This window comes from Daphnia pulicaria, chromosome 6 (assembly GCF_021234035.1).
Source record: "Daphnia pulicaria isolate SC F1-1A chromosome 6, SC_F0-13Bv2, whole genome shotgun sequence".
Taxonomy (NCBI): domain Eukaryota; kingdom Metazoa; phylum Arthropoda; class Branchiopoda; order Diplostraca; family Daphniidae; genus Daphnia; species Daphnia pulicaria.
The window spans coordinates 12,633,324-12,651,431 of NC_060918.1; the positions used below are offsets into that span (position 1 = coordinate 12,633,324).

At 45.7% G+C, this 18,108-nt stretch overlaps 1 long non-coding RNA gene across 1 annotated transcript in view; it reads right to left on the reverse strand.

Moving 5' to 3' along the window:
• Positions 1–18,108, reverse strand: part of LOC124344281 — a 50,794-nt gene that overhangs the window by 11,865 nt on the left and 20,821 nt on the right. Inside the window, exon 2 of the long non-coding RNA XR_006919641.1 lies at positions 16,827–16,968. This is a non-coding gene — a long non-coding RNA (uncharacterized LOC124344281). The remainder of the gene's footprint in view (positions 1–16,826; positions 16,969–18,108) is intronic.

Here is an 18,108-nt window from a genome sequence, read left to right on the forward strand (position 1 = left end):
CGCTGCAACCAATTTCAAATGAAATGTAGCGATCGAAAAAGCTGTTAACACGTTGAAGGCGTCATGTCTGGCTGGTAGCTTTGAAATAAAGTGAAACCGACATGATCAAATGGGAACAGCACGGATAGAATCTCTTTCTCCCTTTTCTTTTTTCTCTCTCTCTCTCTTGAGTTATTTTATTTGTATTATGTTATACCTAGTAGTGGAAGTAGTGCATGTGCTGTCTATTTTAACATCACGCGGCCACTTGTCTCGTGGGAGTGTTATTATCGGACAGGCCAGCAAAAGGGATCAGGGAAGGAGAAAAAAAGGCCCAGCATGCACCAGAGAGAGGCTCCTAAGGTGCTCTTTTCTCTAGTTTTCACTCTCTCTCTCTCTTCACTCCCCATTGCTGTTGTTGCTCCTGTTGTGTTGCCCGCCGTCTTCTCTTCTATACTGTCTGATGATATTTCCCTCTTGTTCTCTCTCTCTCTCGGCTGTGCCAAGCTTTTTCACACAATAGCTGTTGCTGCCTTGCCTACCCACTCAATTCTCTTTCTGGCGATAGATTCCCGATAATCTTGAGGGCCAGCTCGCCGCTCTACACTGTGCGCCATAATGTAATAACAGTGGCTGGCCCTAGAAAAGAGGCCGCAGTCAAAATGGCCAGTCTGACAAATCGAAATCAACTCGAAACACTCTTCTCGCGCTTTACACAGAGGCAATGACGAAATGGAAAGGCCTTCGAAATAATAACATAAAGTAAAAGGGAAACCTCTCTCCCCACCCAACCTAAAGTCCAGCAGCAGCAGCAGTAGCCCCCCGGTAGTCTACACAATTCGTCTGAGGTCCAGAGGTCTCTTTTGTGTGTTTCGCCACCATCTCAAAGTTGTGATTTCTCTTTTGTCACCTACTACCAGGCCCCATCTTTCTTGCCAGGACCACCCCATCTCTTTGACTGTCTAGACACACTGCGCAATATATATTTGTGTGTGCAGTGGGGGCAGTGAGGCGCAATCCAGTTTCAATTGGATTCCACTCACGTGGGCCATTCACAAGACTTATTGAGCCTCCAAAATGTATAGACATCGCAAACAGGCCAAGCCCTTGGAAGAAGAAGAAGAAGAAGACAATAAGAACAAACATATCTTATTATTAGTGCCCAATCCAATATCGTTCGAAAAGCCTTATGGAGGGATTTAAGAGCTACACGGGCTATACGTGCACCAATAAAACTAATAACTGGACGTTTGGTCCCAGTGCCAACTTGCCTGGACCAATAATAGGTATGGATGGGTCTAGACGTCAAATGTGCAAGGGGATTTCCCGAAATATAATTTAAACAGTACACATAAACGAAGAAATATTTCATTTGGGTACGATTCCCCCGTTTCGCATTTTCTTTAGAGTGTACGTTGGCGGAATAAGATCCAGGAAATGGACCTGTTGATCAGTGTCGAGCATCTGCTTGTCCAGATGACATAATCCTCCACACATGGTTGATCCCCTCCCCCCTCCCTTCAAGAGATTTGATTGCGAATTGAAATGAGCGCGCTGCATCGCTCTAAAGAGACGACCGTATGCAAAAGGTGTCGGGGTTAATCGCCAAAGGGATTAAGTGCCACACAAATAGCGGGAGAAATTCGGTGCCGTGAGTTTGAGGGGATCATTCGTCCACCACTTCGCACTCGGCTAGATGCGCGTTCTCAATGGAAGAGGAGCGAAAGAGATCCCAAGATCCTTGCGCCAGAGTGGTTCCAATGAATGGCGGATCAAAACAGCCCGGCACCTATACACGCACTAAATGGCACGAAAGAAGAAGATGTGCGAGTTTCAATATGCGACTCTTTGCGAAATCTCTAAATCAATGATTATACGCGCTATATGCTGTTCCACCCTTCTCGTCCCACCCACCCATGAAATAAGAAAAAATCTAAATAAATCAATTGATCGTCGATTTGAATGAGCGCATCGCAGCGTGCGGCGTATCTCGATGCTAATGCTGTAGTATGCTGCTGCTGCTGCTGCTGCTTTCTGATTAATTCCCGGGATACAAGCACGGACCATTATACGCCAAAAGCGGGGCAGTGATAGAGGACGCCCAGCTAATGAGGGACCTTTATAGGGGTGAGATGATGACGTATCCGTAGCATATATATACTCTGCTATGCAAAGGGGGATAGTGGGTGTCGTTAATAAGGAGCTCCAAGAGCTCTCCAGTTCTTAGTTAAAGAGTAAAAAGGAGCCAAAAGAAAAGGGATGGTTCGTCGGGGTCGGGTGGGAGATCCTGCCACAGGTGAACACATTTATAATCCCAAATCTCCTCTTTTAACCTCCTTTTGATTTAAAATCGAGGCATTTCAAATGGGAAAAGTGTAAATCCTTCTACCTCTTGCACCTGGTCAGATCTGTGTCCCCCTCTTTCGTGATACCGAGAGTGTAGCCTATATACAGACAAGAGATTACCGATTACGAGGAGGTTGGGAGGGTTATAGTTTCCGGCTGATGGCACAATTCCGTCGTCAACTGTGTCTAATAGACTGCGATTATGACACAGATGCACAGCGCCCAACTGATCAAAAAACTTGATTTTTTGATTGACGAGAGTTTATTTAAAAATAGGGTGGGGGACATTGAATTCGGCTGGCAGAAATTGTCAAATAAATAATTGGTGAAAAACAAGAAAAAAGACAAATCAAGAAGAGGAAATGAAAGTTGTAGACTAGTCGTGGTGATGTGAGCAAGGAGGGAAAAAGAAAAGAAAAAGAAAACTTGTCCCACTGATTTGAAGAACGGCGTTGCTTTCCACTTCTCGTGGAAGGACTAAACTTTTTCTTCCCTTTCTTGATCAAGTTGAGACTGTCGTTCATATTACACCCCGCCCTTATCTGTGGTGTTTGTCGTCCCCTCTACCCTAGGTGAAACTCACCAATAAGTTGATGCCGAGAGACTTGTGCAGTTGCCAGGTGATGCAACAGTGCCTCACACACAGTCTGTCTGTCTCTCACTTTTATTTTTGTTGTTTCTCTAAAGTCCAACTTGGTTTACTACTACCCCGTGTTGGACATGTACGTATAAATTGCAGAGACCACCTCAATGACCTCAACAACTCTTTAGAAACGGGGTTAAGTGGATTTCAATTTGACTTGGAACAATCTGCCACGTCTTTTTGTCTTGTATTCCAGGTTCTCCAGGGCAGCCAGAAGACGTTCTCTGTGATCCAATGTAATGACGAAACAATTGAACAGAACAGAGAGTCTCAAAGTCCTAATTAGCGCAGCGAGCGAATGCCTTGATGCTTTGGTAGGTTCGAGGTTGTCCTATATAATATACCATCGGCTTCTACTAGACCATTTGGTTGGTTGGTTAGGTGGTGGGGGGGATTCGTCTCGATGATGATAATGGTTGAGAGGATGATATCCATTGAACTAGCAGTACACGTATAGACACTGAAAGAGGCCCCTCCACAAAAAAGAAAAGAATATACATAACACACCCACATAAAACGGCATTCGGCCGACGGTGTCTATGAGAGTTGACGGAAACCGGTGGCGGTGGCGGCTATAGAGCCCTCTTATGATGTGTACTATGCACAAGCTCTCCCATTCTGTCCGTGACGCACTATAGTATAACACTGCGTAGTGGACTATTATAAAAAGAAGGGGCGGTCATTAATTAACGTCGAGTTAGTTAGCGCTAGCTCTTGCGTGTTCTCTATCAGTTCCTCTTTTAAAAAAAAACACGGAACTACACGGGAAGCAAAGGGGGCAGAAAAAAGGGGTTGGCGTATTTCAAAATTGACTAAATTATAAGAAAAAAAAAATTCTTCTTTTTGTTGTTGTTGCACTAATCCTACAAAAGATTTGAACTTGGATTTGTTTCGATTCGATCCTGAAAAAAACAAACAAATAACTTGACGTCACCACGTCGCCATTTCCATTACTATTTGTTTGTCTTCCACCAACCCCATCATTTTCCTTCCCCTCTCGCTCGTTGGTGTATGCAGTTAATGGAGACAAATTGTCTGCGCGCGTTAGATCCTCCTCGATGCGATGCTGCTGTATCCCTCAAATTGTCGGAGAGCGACTTTTTTTGGGGGGGGGGCTGGAGCCTTTCGGACGCCATTCATCATCGTTCGCCTCAATTTCTCTCTGCCCTTTGCCATAAATAACCACGCAGACCTGCACACAGTGACAACAAAAACAACAAAAGGAAAAAAAAATAACAAAAATCTCCAGCGTATCTAAAAGACACCCGATTCAAACATTCATACGACCAGTTGGCGCTTGTGAACGCGACAGAGTCAATCAAAAAAGATATAACCTTTTAGATCCCGTGCAGCGTATAGATCTGTACACTAATCGGTTTTTCATCGGGGCGCCATCCGTTAAATATTAACGGGGCATCAGGAACGTTGATCGGTTACATGGCCGGGGTTGAATAAAATAAAAGAAGCCCAACGACAATATCTAAAGAGAGAGCCAGTCGGAGCCGACTGGCTGTTTGAGCAAACAGTCGGCAAGGGACAATCAGACACAAGTGGGAGGCGGGTTCAGAAAGGTGAAAACCAGACGACGACGACGACGGAGAGATGTGTCAGAGCCGTATAGAGAGGAATAGATAGATCATTGATTGAATATTACATGTCCAAATGTCGTCTATACCGTCGGGATACGTACGTTGATTGCGAGACTCGGCTTTTGGATCTCAGCGTCAGAGCCGAGGGCGGCCGACAGACACACGCAAACTGTCAAGCCAATGTCAAAGGTAAAAACAAAAAAAAGACAAACAGAAAAACAAAACTTCATCCGGACGCTGAATTATTGAGCAAGCTCTTTATGGAAGATATGGCAGAGAATCCTGCACACACACATTGGGTGGTGGTGGAATAGATCCAGCGCTCAGAAATGCTGCGGGGCGTCCCCAACGGTATAACATGGGGAGGCTTTCACGTTGTTTGAGCTTTGATGAAATATTACCACCTGAAAGGGACCACTTGAAATAACCTCCAGAATGATCTCCTGCCTACTTCCCGACTAGTTATGACCTTATGCGAGTTGCCATCTAAGATGCATTGTGCCATGTCGGGCAAAAGACGGCCGCCGAAAGGGTTGAGAGTGGAAGGCCTTCCGCTCGGCACAGTTTAGAAATTTCATGACGCCTGATGGGACAAAGTGAATAGCCGAGTAAAACCGGCCTCCCGACGACGTCTGGCCTCGGCTCAGAAATTTCTCTCCCGCAAAATCTCACGACTGAAAAGACGTGGCCCGGCTCTAGACGCTCGCCCAGATTCTGAAACTTGGCCATCACCGCTGCTTCTGCTGCTGAAATTCAACCCCAAAAACCCCTTTTCCCAGTTTTCCCCCATTCGAGAGGCATCGTTGTCACCTTCTGTTTTATTGGTGTGACGGCCAATCTTGAAACTACCAAGTCATCGAATGATCAATGCATGTGTCAAGCTTTCTCCTTAAAAGTCCACGTAAACGTATAACCCTCTCTCTCTCCTGGAAAGACACTAGCCCCCAGACGATTGCAGTTTGCACCGGTTTTGAGAGAAAAAAATGTCGCCTCCTCTCACTTTTTCTCTTCAAAGTTTTCGAATCAATTCACAATGGCTGCAGATGATCCATTTTTCAAAGCCGAGCAAAACGCGCGTCCTCGTTATCATCTTTGACTTTATTTGACGTTCAAGTGTATGGCGGATGGCGTTTCATTTAATTAGGCTGTTAAAAAAGTTAACGTCTTCAGTAACCCATTGGACGTCTGGTGTCCCACGTTCGAATCTCAACTGATTTGCCCTTTTTTTTTAATTTTTTGGTGGGGGACTAGTTCTCTAGTTTCTTTATCTTTTGATTTGAAGATCTTTGCCGCCTCGATTTCAAGTTTCCGATTCCAATTTGAAAGACTTCCAGTACAGTTTATTAGGAAAAGAGACGGGGCTGAAGAAAATAACAAGTTGACAACGAGAAAAGTGATTTGGAATTAAGAGGAAAAAAGTTAAAAGAAGCTAACAAGTTTCGACGTGATGTGTTGAGTTCAGTCAAAGGCATATATAATATTCAAAACTCGATCCAATTTGTCAATTTTCCATTTTTATCTTTTGTTTTCTTTTATTCTGCACAAGTTTCTCGGACGCAAGTTTGTCCGTACTAGTTTGTTTGTTTCCAAACTCATTCTTTTATTGGGGGGCACACGTGTGTCTAAAGCCTAAAACATTTCTTGCTCGAGAATCATTTCGATTTAAAATAGCAGAATTGTTATAAACAAATCAAACAAAGTTTTAAAATTCAGAAAATGGATTTTGAAGGGGAAAAAAAATCCAAAGGGTGGACGACGACAAACAGAGGGTTGTAGAGTGTGTATCCGTCTAAAGAATATCCTGTTCTATGTAGAAGATAACTATTACGAGGTAGACTATATGAGGGAGATAGTGGTGGTGATGGTGGCGGGTGCAACTTGCGCCATACAATTTGCGGAGCATTGTTACCCTCTCTCTCTCCCATCTCTTTTCTCTCCTATCTGTCGGCGACGCTTAGACCCGTAAAGACGCGATCGAGAGAGACACAGTGGGGCATCATCAGTTATGCAGATCACGTGACGTTTGGCGTTGAAAATCAACACACATCCGGCTAGCTCTTTTCCTCCTCCTCCTACCCCCCCCTTCTTCCTTTGGCGCTGCTGGAAGCAGGTCCGGCCACATCCAGCACGCGCGCCCAGAGTTATTCTTGTTTGCTCTCGTCTCTTTTTTTTTCCAGAAGTAAAACTCTTTTTTGTATGTGCCAATTTCGTTCCTTCCACATCCCAAAAAAAGTCTTCGTGGAAGAATTTATCGCCTTTATAGCCACGCCGGCCAATAACCCCATCTGACAAAACGGGAGCAACCCCCAACTAACCATCAGAAATACACGACCCAACCCAAATCAAAAGCTACAGAGTAAAAATAAAAAGACAAACAAAAGTGGGAAAGAGAAATAAAGGACTGGAGAGAGTCATCGCTCTCACTTAAGGTGCAACATAGATCCTTGCTTCCGTGGCGGATGTCCTTTTAGTGAAGAAGAAGAAGAAGAACTTAAAGGCACGGCTGTACAAGCAACAAAAGAAAAGGCAAAAGAAAGAAAACAAGAAGTAGCCACTTCGTTTCGATAACTTGCCAAACATCTTTTTTTCTTTATAAGAGACTTTATAGTGCGGGGAGAGTCGATACAAGTCGCCAGCCATCATTCTCAATGGCCATCACTTTCTATCTTGATTTGGACAATTTAAAAGGACCAACGAAATGAATGGGATTCGATTTACGGGGGGTCCTTTCGCAAAAGCTTCCAGCCCTAAATCTGACCGACGTTACTCTGGAATGTTTATCCATCTCGAATTGAATCGCATCATCATAAAACGTCGCCCAGCAACCGGCCTATAGATACACTACACACACACAAAGAGAGTAAAATGAAGGGCATTTCTCTCTTGGATGCTCGGACGTCGGAATAGACACGAAAGAGGATGTAAAAGTTCAATCAAGAAAAGAAATCGACATTCCCAAGAGTCGAAGCTCTCCTCTTGTTAGATGATGATGGGGGGGTGGACTGCGCCACCGTTTTTGGTGGGGAGCTGCTGCTGCTGCTGGGCTTAATCATCACGCCCCAACACGCGGTCCGTCCTTTTTGCCCCCCTCCCCCGTTCGATGCGGATGATGCGGTGTAGAGACTATTATATAGTGATCTTATTTATGCTCCTTTTTTTGCCCAGCATTCTATTCCCTCCGACACGGGCGTGTGTGGCGAAGAGTCTAGAGACATTCATCAGAGGTTATATTGTTTGTTGGTATAATGCTGCCCGGCCTTGGCATCAGCTCCTCCGTGCCGTGGACTCGGCATCTTTCCCAATAGAATTCGGCCGTCCTCCTTTCTATAATACACGGCCGCTGCTCGGTATACAATCGCAAGGAATCAACGCCCTGTTGTTGTTACGACGCCCACAATCAACTTCCGACTCTTCTCTCGACGCTTCCTTTCGGTAACATTTTTCAAAAAATTTTTAAACACATTCTGATATTCATATAATATACCGACTGGCGGGCGCAGTTTGACAATCGAGTCTGGCGCTGGCTTGTCCGTTGCTGCTCCTTTCCCTCCTCCTCCTCCTCGTCTGCCATCATCACTTTGCATATCATAATTTCATCAGCGAAGGTTTGTGAGCGCTCGGCAAAAGGAAAGAGAGAGAGAGAGAGAGTCAGCCGTGCTCAAAAAGGAGCGAGTGGTTTGGTTGGCTGACTGGTTCACGAACGAAAACACAAGGGATTGCGGAACGTCCGGGATCGTCTTTTATAGCCTAAACGTAACAATCTGCCAGCGGAATACCAGATGAGACTGTCGGAGCGAAAAGGGAGAAACGAGAGACAGCAGTCGCAGTTGGAAATGAAAAGAAAAATACGCCAGTCGCTTTTGGGGTTGGGCTGCGCAGTTTGTGGACGCGACCAATTGCAGCCGTTTCACCGTTTGTTTTTTATTTGTTGGCCATCCACACTAGAATGTCCATAAAGCCATTAGATACAACATCTCTCTCTCTCTCTCTATAACCACAACAACACCATTTTCTGTGTATGGAAAACGGGGATGATGACGTAATCAGATCGTGTGTGTGTCAACGAGGGGAAACGTTCAAATGATTGTCTCTCCCCCCCTCTTGGCTGCTGTCAATGATTGCCTTTTTGGCCATGAAAAAGATCTTGTTCCACTTTTGGTGGCAATTCAAAATAGAGGCGCACAAACGGACAGAGGGCCGAATAATCGAGTCGGCTAGATGTTCATTCAACAAGAGGCGAATCAAAATAAAGATAAGGCGGGTGCAAGGCTGCGGATATCAAATAGGGAACGGAAGGAAAAGGAGCGGAAAGGACTTGAATTGAGATGGATGAGATGGCTCTATAGCGTAACATACTACCACACCTACTGCACTCATCTCAACGGATACAACCGGGGCTTTCTGCTCCCCTCCCTCCATGGCGTCCATTAACGTTTCGTCTAGAAAATGAGACATTACTTTGTTAGTCACCGTACAATTTCGAAAGAAATTACGTTTCAACTCATTAACGTCATCAAAAAGGTCTGTCAAAAGAAATTTCAAAAGAAATTTTTCAAAAGAAAACCTCTGCAGCAGCGCAAAATAAGAACTGCCGCCCACACATAATAAAAGGAAAAAAAATAGATACGATGATGGCGATGATAAGGATCGTGATTGAACGCACGCCGACCTGACGTGGAACATAGGCCGCCCGTGTCGGTGGTGGCCGCGTGTAGTGATTTCATTCGTTGCAGTCATTGAGAACGAAAATAGAAAAGAAAAAGAGAAAAGAAAAAGATTTTTTCTTTTGGTATCCAGACTGGATAGATATATTACAAGATAGAAGCTTGCCTGCAAGCCTATACGTATATATATATGTGGTATGCGTGTCATCAGGCAGGGGCAATAAGCCCCTTACCCCCCACCTGAAAAAGGAAAAAAAAATCACCTCTCCACCCCGTCATATCCGCTCTCGTTTCTCCTCTCATTACGCGTTTGCATGCTCGGCTATATAATGCCGTACGTGTGTATAGTCCTCGGCCACTCCGGATGGACCCTTTATAATTCCTCCCCACCTGCTCCTATATCATCGCAACCAAAAGGGGTAGAGAGAGAGAGGGGGTTACTAGTCTATCGTATATCTGTTTCACTCCCGAGCTGATGCATCCACCACCACTAACCGTTCTGTTTTCCTCTCCTCTACCGACCGCGTGCAATTCTTCTTCTTATTCTTTTTGTTTTCTAACCCTTCACAATCCATTTTTCTCTCTCTGCTGTGTGTGTGTGTTGCGGGAGAAGAGGTTGGCCAACCGCACAACACCACCACCGCCACCACCACCACCAGAAAAAGCCTTCCGTGACGACACGCAAAGGCTGGATCATCGGTGGACGTATAGAGCTACTACTGTGTCTGTGTCTGACCGTTGGTCTGTGAATGTCTGATGGACACTCGGTGGTCATGTATGGAATGGAAAGAAGAAAAAAAGATAGAAATCTTATATTACAGTGTATATACATTCCTTATCTTTTTTTATTTTTTCAAACCTTTTGTGTTTGTTTCATTCCCCAGAAAAACAGTCGAGAAAATACACGAGACTGGAAATCCCGTGAATATTACGTGGGGCTACATACGGCTACATAGTATATAGCCAACCAACGTGAGGGGTAAACCAGACCAACAGAGAACAGACCCTAACCTCCATCAGAATCATTTCCATATCATAGATTATCCAGCGGCCAACAGGAGCGATTGTCTTATATTTTTCTTTTATTTCGCTGTGGGGTGGAACAGGGCGGAGTAGGCGAAGAGAGAGAGAAAGAAGAAGAGTCCCTAATCGAGTGGTGGGGAGGTAATTACACGGGCACACGGTCGCCGGCCACACACACACACACACGCAAGTGGCAAGGGCGCGCGCCACCGCCACGGGAGCTGATGGTATAGACCAGCGCTATACGTGCACATAGAGAGAGACGATGATGATGATGATGATCCATGTGTGTGCGGTGTCGGTCGTAACAGGTACGGCGACGCGGCAACAGAAAATCACACACACAAAAGGGCTGGCAACGAGAAAAAACACTTTGACAGGTACCAACCAAAAAACAAAAAAAAAGCCCGCAGCACACGCCACGCTGTGCCAACCCTTTCGAATACATAAGAGAAGATGAACGTAGAGTAACACAAAAAAAGAACTAATTAAGTAAAAAAAATATCGGCAGCTGTAAAATTAATGGCACCGGCGTGAGTAAAATCTTTTCTTAGTTTTTTTTTTTTATTCGAGTAGTAGTATTGCGAGTGCTATTAGTACGCATTGGGGGTGAGTCAACTCTGAAATAACGGCACTTGGTTGCATTCGAAAGTCGACCAAGTTTCGAGCGCTGGGTCTGTTGCAATTGGGAAGAAGCCTTTGCCACATCAAGGGGGCCGAGGTGTGTAGAAAGGAGAGCTAGAGACTATAGGCGGCGACGGAAGGCGGATTGACTGTGTGATTATATCGGCAGTTTCAACTGAAATTGTGCAGCTCCTTCCGACGAATGTATAGGAACTGGTTCCCGTGCAAGAACCGCCAGCGCAACCAACACGACACACACCCCAGCAAAGTCTCTTTGATCAACTCCATCGACATATGCACAAAGTTTTCAGGCCATCCTGGCAGCAGCAGGAGTAGGAGCACGGCCCTTTAAATATACGTATAGACGGAATGGATGGATGGATCTTTCCAGCGCGCTATATTATCTATAGACTCTGACGGGAGCGGGCCCGCATTAGAGATGCTCGACAGCCTGTCAATCCGCCGGCGACCGTGGCCACACCGTTCAACCCCTGGCCGATTGACAAAAAGGCAAAGAAGAACAAGAGAGAGACCTGGGCTCTCCTGCTGCTGGTTCGGTGGCTGATTTCCCAACTCTGTGACCCGCCACCACATCACAAGCCCCGACTTTCCTTTCACGATTTGACACGGAACTGTAGGCAAAAACAACAATAAAGAGCCAAAGTAAAAGGGGGACCAATCACAGTGGACCCGATTTGGAATAAGCCAATAACTCTCTGTGAAATTGATGCTGGCCAAAAAGAGACGCAGCAGAGTTGTTCGGGCTATTCAGCGCATGTTGGTACTAACAACTAACGCAGCGCACGAAAAGGTATGGCCAGCATGTGTTGAGTAGTTTTAGCATCCAGCCAAAGTTGGGCAAATCAGGTCGATTCCGTTATTCCGGATTAATGGGCAATGGGCATCTGCACGAAATTTCAAGAGAGAGAGAGAGAGACGGTGGGGAACGGAGAATTCGACGGATCAATCGACATCCCGAGACCAAACATTTCAAAAAGAGGAAACTCGTCCTTCAACTTTTGCTTTTCTCTTCACGCTGGTCTATAACTCCCAGGCATGACGTGATTGGGACCACTAAAACTTGCGTTGTATAAACAAGAAGAAGCGCGCAGCCAAAATGTCAATTAATTTCACCGCGAGTCGCAGAGCTCCGAATCCATTTGTCCTTTACTTTTATACATTCGGCATCAACGGTGGGGGAGGGGGGGGGGGAGAAAAAACGAGTCAAATTTCGGGATCAAGGTGGGGGTTAACGGGACCAGCATTATAGAGGCCGATCGTAAAATCATCGGCAGAGAATAAAGGGTCCGTATAAATAGAACAAAAAAGTAGAAAATTTTTTCCACGGGGTGCACAGTACAGACAACACACGACCGTGGGCAGCAGCTAATGGAGTTGTACCCGCAACGGCCAAGGGTGTGCAGCTCCGATCAGAGCGGGAGAGGCCTCGCATCACGGCAGAATATCGTTATAATATCGTACGGAGATGACTGTCACACGCACCCGGGCAGCCGGCGCATATCATCAGAAATAAATCTAGAAAATGCAACTGCATAACCTACGAATATAGAAACTATAAATATATGGAGGAATAATAATAGCAACAACAATAATAATACCGAGTCAACTGCGCACGGACGCTCGACTCCGATGATTATTATAGGACTGAAAGTCTGTCGGGAATAGTAAAATAAGACACTGCATTATTCGTATGCAAAGTTTGATGAATGTCTGACATACTTTTGCCCTATTTTCAACATCGAGTCTTCTATAATTGAACAGAATATGGCCGAAGAGAGCAATAGATGCGCACAAACTCACGGGGGTGAAACTGATAAAGAAGCGGCAGAGAGACACACAATGGCAAACGTTCCAGGAAGTCGGTCGCTGCCGCCGGTCCGAGCCAATTCAGTTTGGGTGCACAGCGCAGCTATTTAATAACAGCAGCAGCACACTGCACGTTACGAGAGAGAGACCAATAAGAAGCCGATGTACACGGAAGAGTAGAGAATCAAAGGGCCAGCATTTGCCTTGGCCCGCCATCATCTCATTAAGGTTTGGAAATTTCCACAAAACAGCAATCAGGACGAGAGATATCTGCTCCTACAGAATCCTCGCGCGTTTTCATTAAGGCACAGTTAGTTAACAAACATCCATCACATTCGTGTCGTAGGAGGTGGGTTGGAATGCTGCGCCTGGGAATTGCACCTGGGCCACGGAGCCTTTGGCCCGGCATGGAACTATTCCAACCCGGTGCAGCAGTACGCAACCCCTTTCGAGCATCCCAGTCGAGTGTTGATTTGAAAAAAAATAAAACGCACAAGTGGAGTAGCAGGGGGAGGAACTTTCCATTATATGCGATGGCCTCCTACCCTGGAAAATCGGCATTATTAACCGACATAATGCCTGTGAAAATAAATGCCCAGCACACAGCACAGCACATTGTGTGTTAACCTGAGCGTCTGGCGGCCACATCTTCTACCATCGCTGGGCTACAATGTAGTACACAATGTGTTTCGTTTTCATAGGAAACACAGCGCGTTATTATTGCCACTATTCTACTATCTTGCTAATACAAAAGGGGCAAATCTGAAAATGACGTGGGCATCAAAACAAACACATTCAAAAGCCTCGGCCAAGGTAGACAGGAACCCATTGTGTCGTTGGTGGACCCCCCCTAAGAAAACCAGATTGCTCCTCCTCCTTAATATAACAAGGAAGCCGCCACAATAGGGAGGAGGATCTTCCATAATAATAATAATAGCATAGATATAAGGGCTCATTCACATCACAAGGCCTCCCGCACCAGCCTCTTTATTATCCACCGAACAAAAGTGGATTGTTTTTCCTCCATTTTTCCTTGATTCGATTTGTTTTGCTCCGCTTTTGATTGCCGCGCCCGCCTCGAGCCCAACCCCCCAAACCGTCTGCCGAGACTCCGCCCCGATCGGGAAATAATAAAAAAGAACGTCTTCATCCGTTTCCATTCATTGACGCGCAAACGAGGTGAAATAATCATCGAAAAATTGGAAAGGAAATGTAGATATATTATCGACGACGACGACAAATTGGGGAAATAAAAAGGCAAACAAATTGCCGAGATGCGACGGTGATTGAAAGGGGAGCCGTGTATGTGTGTGTGCTCGTCTGATTTCCGTTTCCTGGAAATTCGCTTGATTGATTCGGAAATCTTTTGGCGCGCTCTAAAGTTCAAAAGGCCAAAAGCTTCGATGGAGGAGCATCACCATGGAGTTGAGTTCGCCGATGAGAGAGAGACAAACGAGAGGCATGGAGGGCTCATTATAACGTTCAGCCAGCTCATTTGTGGAAATTCAACGGGATCACGGCTCTGCCGTCATCAGAACAATCCTCCCTACTTTATCCCCCCCCCCCTGTCGACCCTCACCACCCCAATCGAAAACTCTTGTTCCTCCTTTGTCTCGACTAACTATCTGCTAGTTTAAAGTGCAGCACACCTGATGTTAACTTTTAGACGGCAGAGATGAGTCTTTTCTTCGGGCGAGTACAGCATTTTCATCCGACTCCTCCCACACGATCGCCCAACCCACCGGGGGGTCGACCGGTGCGGCCGCCTTCACCATCCCCCACCAAAAAAAAAGTCAAGCGACACACAAGTGAAAGAGAATGAAAAAAGGCTTTTATTGTCCAGCATCACCTTATCAAATTCTTTGATGCTTGGCAACAGTTTACGATCAATTGTTCCTGACTTGATGTCAATCTGTTTTTCGACTCACGTAGACTCAATGATGAAAAATAATAAAAAAAAAAGATGCGACGCAAATAGAAAACATTCTTTGCCCTTTCAGTGACTACACGGCAAGTTAGTCCAACTTTTCGGCTTTGAATTCATCCGAGTCCGTCCGGGTTGAGCCTCAAACATTATTAACCGGACATCACCCAAGAAACCAAGCTCGGACAACCAACCAGAGCTGGAATGGATTGTAAGTAATACATGACGGAAATCTGTTACGTTTACGGGCTTGCCTTCTCCACGTGTAAGAGTTTTTTCTAAAAAGGTTGTTGTGTCTGTCCTCTCTTTTTTTATCGTTAATTGAATAAAACTTTGATCAAAAAAAGAAGAGATGAATCTGTGTCTTTTTTCGACGCAACAGCTGATTTCAGCTTCTCCGATGGCTGGGAGATCATTTCGAATAAATGCCTTTTGGGTTGATGTTCGACGTCTGTTGACACTTGGCCATTTACGCAGGGAAAGACTAAAACGATTAGACGGGCGACCCTCTTTGTGAAATTAGGCTCGTGAATGTTTGTGTTGTGGGCATGGCGGCGGCGGTGGTTGGTCTGAAATTCAAAAGGAGCTCAAATCTCGGCAGACTTGTCCAAATAATAGGCGGGCGGTTGGTCAAACAAATGCTCAGACGACAAGTGGGCCGGTCGGTCGGTCGGTCGGTCGCAGTAATGTATTATAGGAGATACGGAGCGTGATGAACGCCAGACTCGCTAGACCTCCCCATCCATCCATCCGTATATAGGAACAGCACAGCACAGCAGGGGCAGAAACGGCGCAACCCAAACAAATAAATAAAATATAGTCACAACCAGACTGCTGAAAACAACTACGAGGTAGTACAACATCCAGCAGACTCTCTCGGCCGGCCATCAGATCGCGCTATCCAAAGGAGGAGGGGGGACTAGCAAAGGCCGGAATCCCTCCGGAGGGGGAACACACACATCAGCGGAGCGTTGATGACGATTACATAAGGGTTGCGATAGGGGCAAAAGAGGGTGGAGATAGGGTGGGGGGCGAGAGAGTGCAAAAAATGACCGCCCCTTCTTCTTGCTTTCACATATAAAATACAGCCGCCCCACGTTCTCTACTCTACACGAAATTAATAATGCGCTTACTCCTTATCGTATACGGGGGTTGGATGGAGTAAGAATCAGACTAGGCAGAGAATAATAGGGGGGACGCAAGTCGGCCATTCGTGATACATCAGCGCAGTCCGTTTCCGTAAAGTTTAGACGCACACAGAGAGAGAGAAAGCCAAGCAGTCAAAAAAAGGGGATGGTGCATCACGCAATGGCCTCTCTCTCTCACAAGGGGCCTCAAGAAAAACATTGACACAAGAATGTATATGCGTATATACGTTAGCGTGGAAGCCGCTGACCCAACCAGCGCAACAGAACCAAAATCTTAAATAAAAAAAATAAAAAAAACATTTTCCCGCTGGGTTAAGATCGGGAGGGTTAAGAAAGTTGTCACTCAAGAAATAAAACCGACCAGCGGTGTGCCGGCCGTCCACTTGGTTATTTCAATCATCATTTTAGCGCAATAGTTTCCTCCTGTCGTGACTTTAATAGGCCTAATGACCAAGTAAAGTGCTGGGCGCTGCTTCTCTGCTCTCTGTGTGTGTCTAGCAAGAAGTACAAGCCATCGCTGGATCATTCCGCCCGTCTTTGTACTTTACCCTCGCCGGAGCTGAAGAGGATATACAGTTTATACACACACACCAAGGTGAAGACCGGAACTATTTAGATGTGTCCCTTACTACGACCCCCCGGTCTGCACTTTAAAAACTTTCTCCCGCCAAGTTGATTCTTGCCGGGCGTGGTACACAGTCCCTTACGTAGACCCAAATTTCACATCACTGGATGACGCGGGCGTCTTGCATAATAAACTGCCCAATTCAACAGAGTGGTATAGGCAATATTCTCTTTCAATGGAAAAAATGTTTCAATTCAATCAATATGGAAATACCACTATGGGCCTACACGGGAAAACAAGACAACATGTAGGACCTGTAGATTCGACTTTTTTGGCTCATTCAAAAACACCCTACTAGTAGTTCGCAGTCTAGTTTGTAGTTGTAGTAGTAGTAGACAACTTCCTCCTCCTTCTTCTACTACTACTACTGCCAGTGTAGTACTATTACTAGTCTACTAGATGCAAAGTTAACTTTCGCCTTTTATAGGCCCTACCTTTTGGTCCTTGTGGTCCGACAGCGTGTGTGTGTGAGTGTGTGGCTGCTCCAGCGCCCATGTGTGTGTGCCGCAACTGCCATCCCATAACAAGTTTTCTCCTGGCGGGCCATCAACGCTTTTTAGATTGCTTCGCCACCACCTGAGGATGAACAATAACAACAACCACAAGAGTTAAAACAATCGCCAAAGTCCCAAGTTAAACGAGTTAGTTCCATTTGCTGTTGAGGGCAGCACAAGGAAATTAATTTCGTCGATGACGAGATTGCAATAAAACTTCCTGGTGAGCAGGAAAAACTACCAGCGAAAGGAATGACAAGAATACAACAAAATAAGATTTCGGGGTATGTGACCTATCTGCCCTGCGGCCCCTCACCGGACCGGGAAAAACTTTTTTTTTTTGGGGGGGGGGGGGGGGGGCATCCGATTAGAATCGAATCGAGGGGGCGGATTCGTGAGGATGATGGAATAAACGATATAGGTTCCAAAACTCTGTGGGGAGGTTAGAAGTTGATGGCATTTCCTAAGTCCTCCAACTCATTTTTAATCACATTACATTACGAGGAATCAATCAGCTGGTCACGTTGTTTCGTCACTCTGGTGCAACTGTAACATTTCACTGTTTCAGTGACCCGAAACTAATTTCCTTTTTACTTATCGTTACATAATCTTTCGCGGTCGCCACTGCTACCAGGTACCAGCAGGAACTACGTTTTCCAAATGCGAACTTTTGGGATCACATTAATGAACCTAGAGCAAATAATCGGGAAACACAAATGCTCTAACGTGACTAAACACTTCTGACTCTCTGAAATAAAGAAACGCCCCCTTTTTCTCCATGAATCTAACGTTGCCAGCTCATTCTTAACGGATCGGTCCGATCCCGTCAGCACCATCTCAATTAAATGTACAGGTATATTGTACAGTAGTGTGCCAGTCCGCAGTAATTCAAGGTGATGAAAATTGCACGAGACCAATCAGCGCACATCAGCTCGTCGGGAGTAGTCAGGGAGAGATCCTGCATCACACACATTGTGTGTGTGTGTATATATACTGGGAGACTATCGTTTCTAGACAGCTCATCGACCAACTAAATCATTCAAATCGTCTATAGCATCCGCAGCAAAAGATTCAGAGGGATCTCTCTCTCTCTCTCTTGCCCGGACGGACCGACATAAGGTTCGTGTTAAATGTGCAGACGACGTTTTGGGGCGTCGTGTGGCGCTGGCACTTTGCGAAAGAAAAAAGGAGGAAAAAGCTTTCAGCCGCGCGAATAATTTTT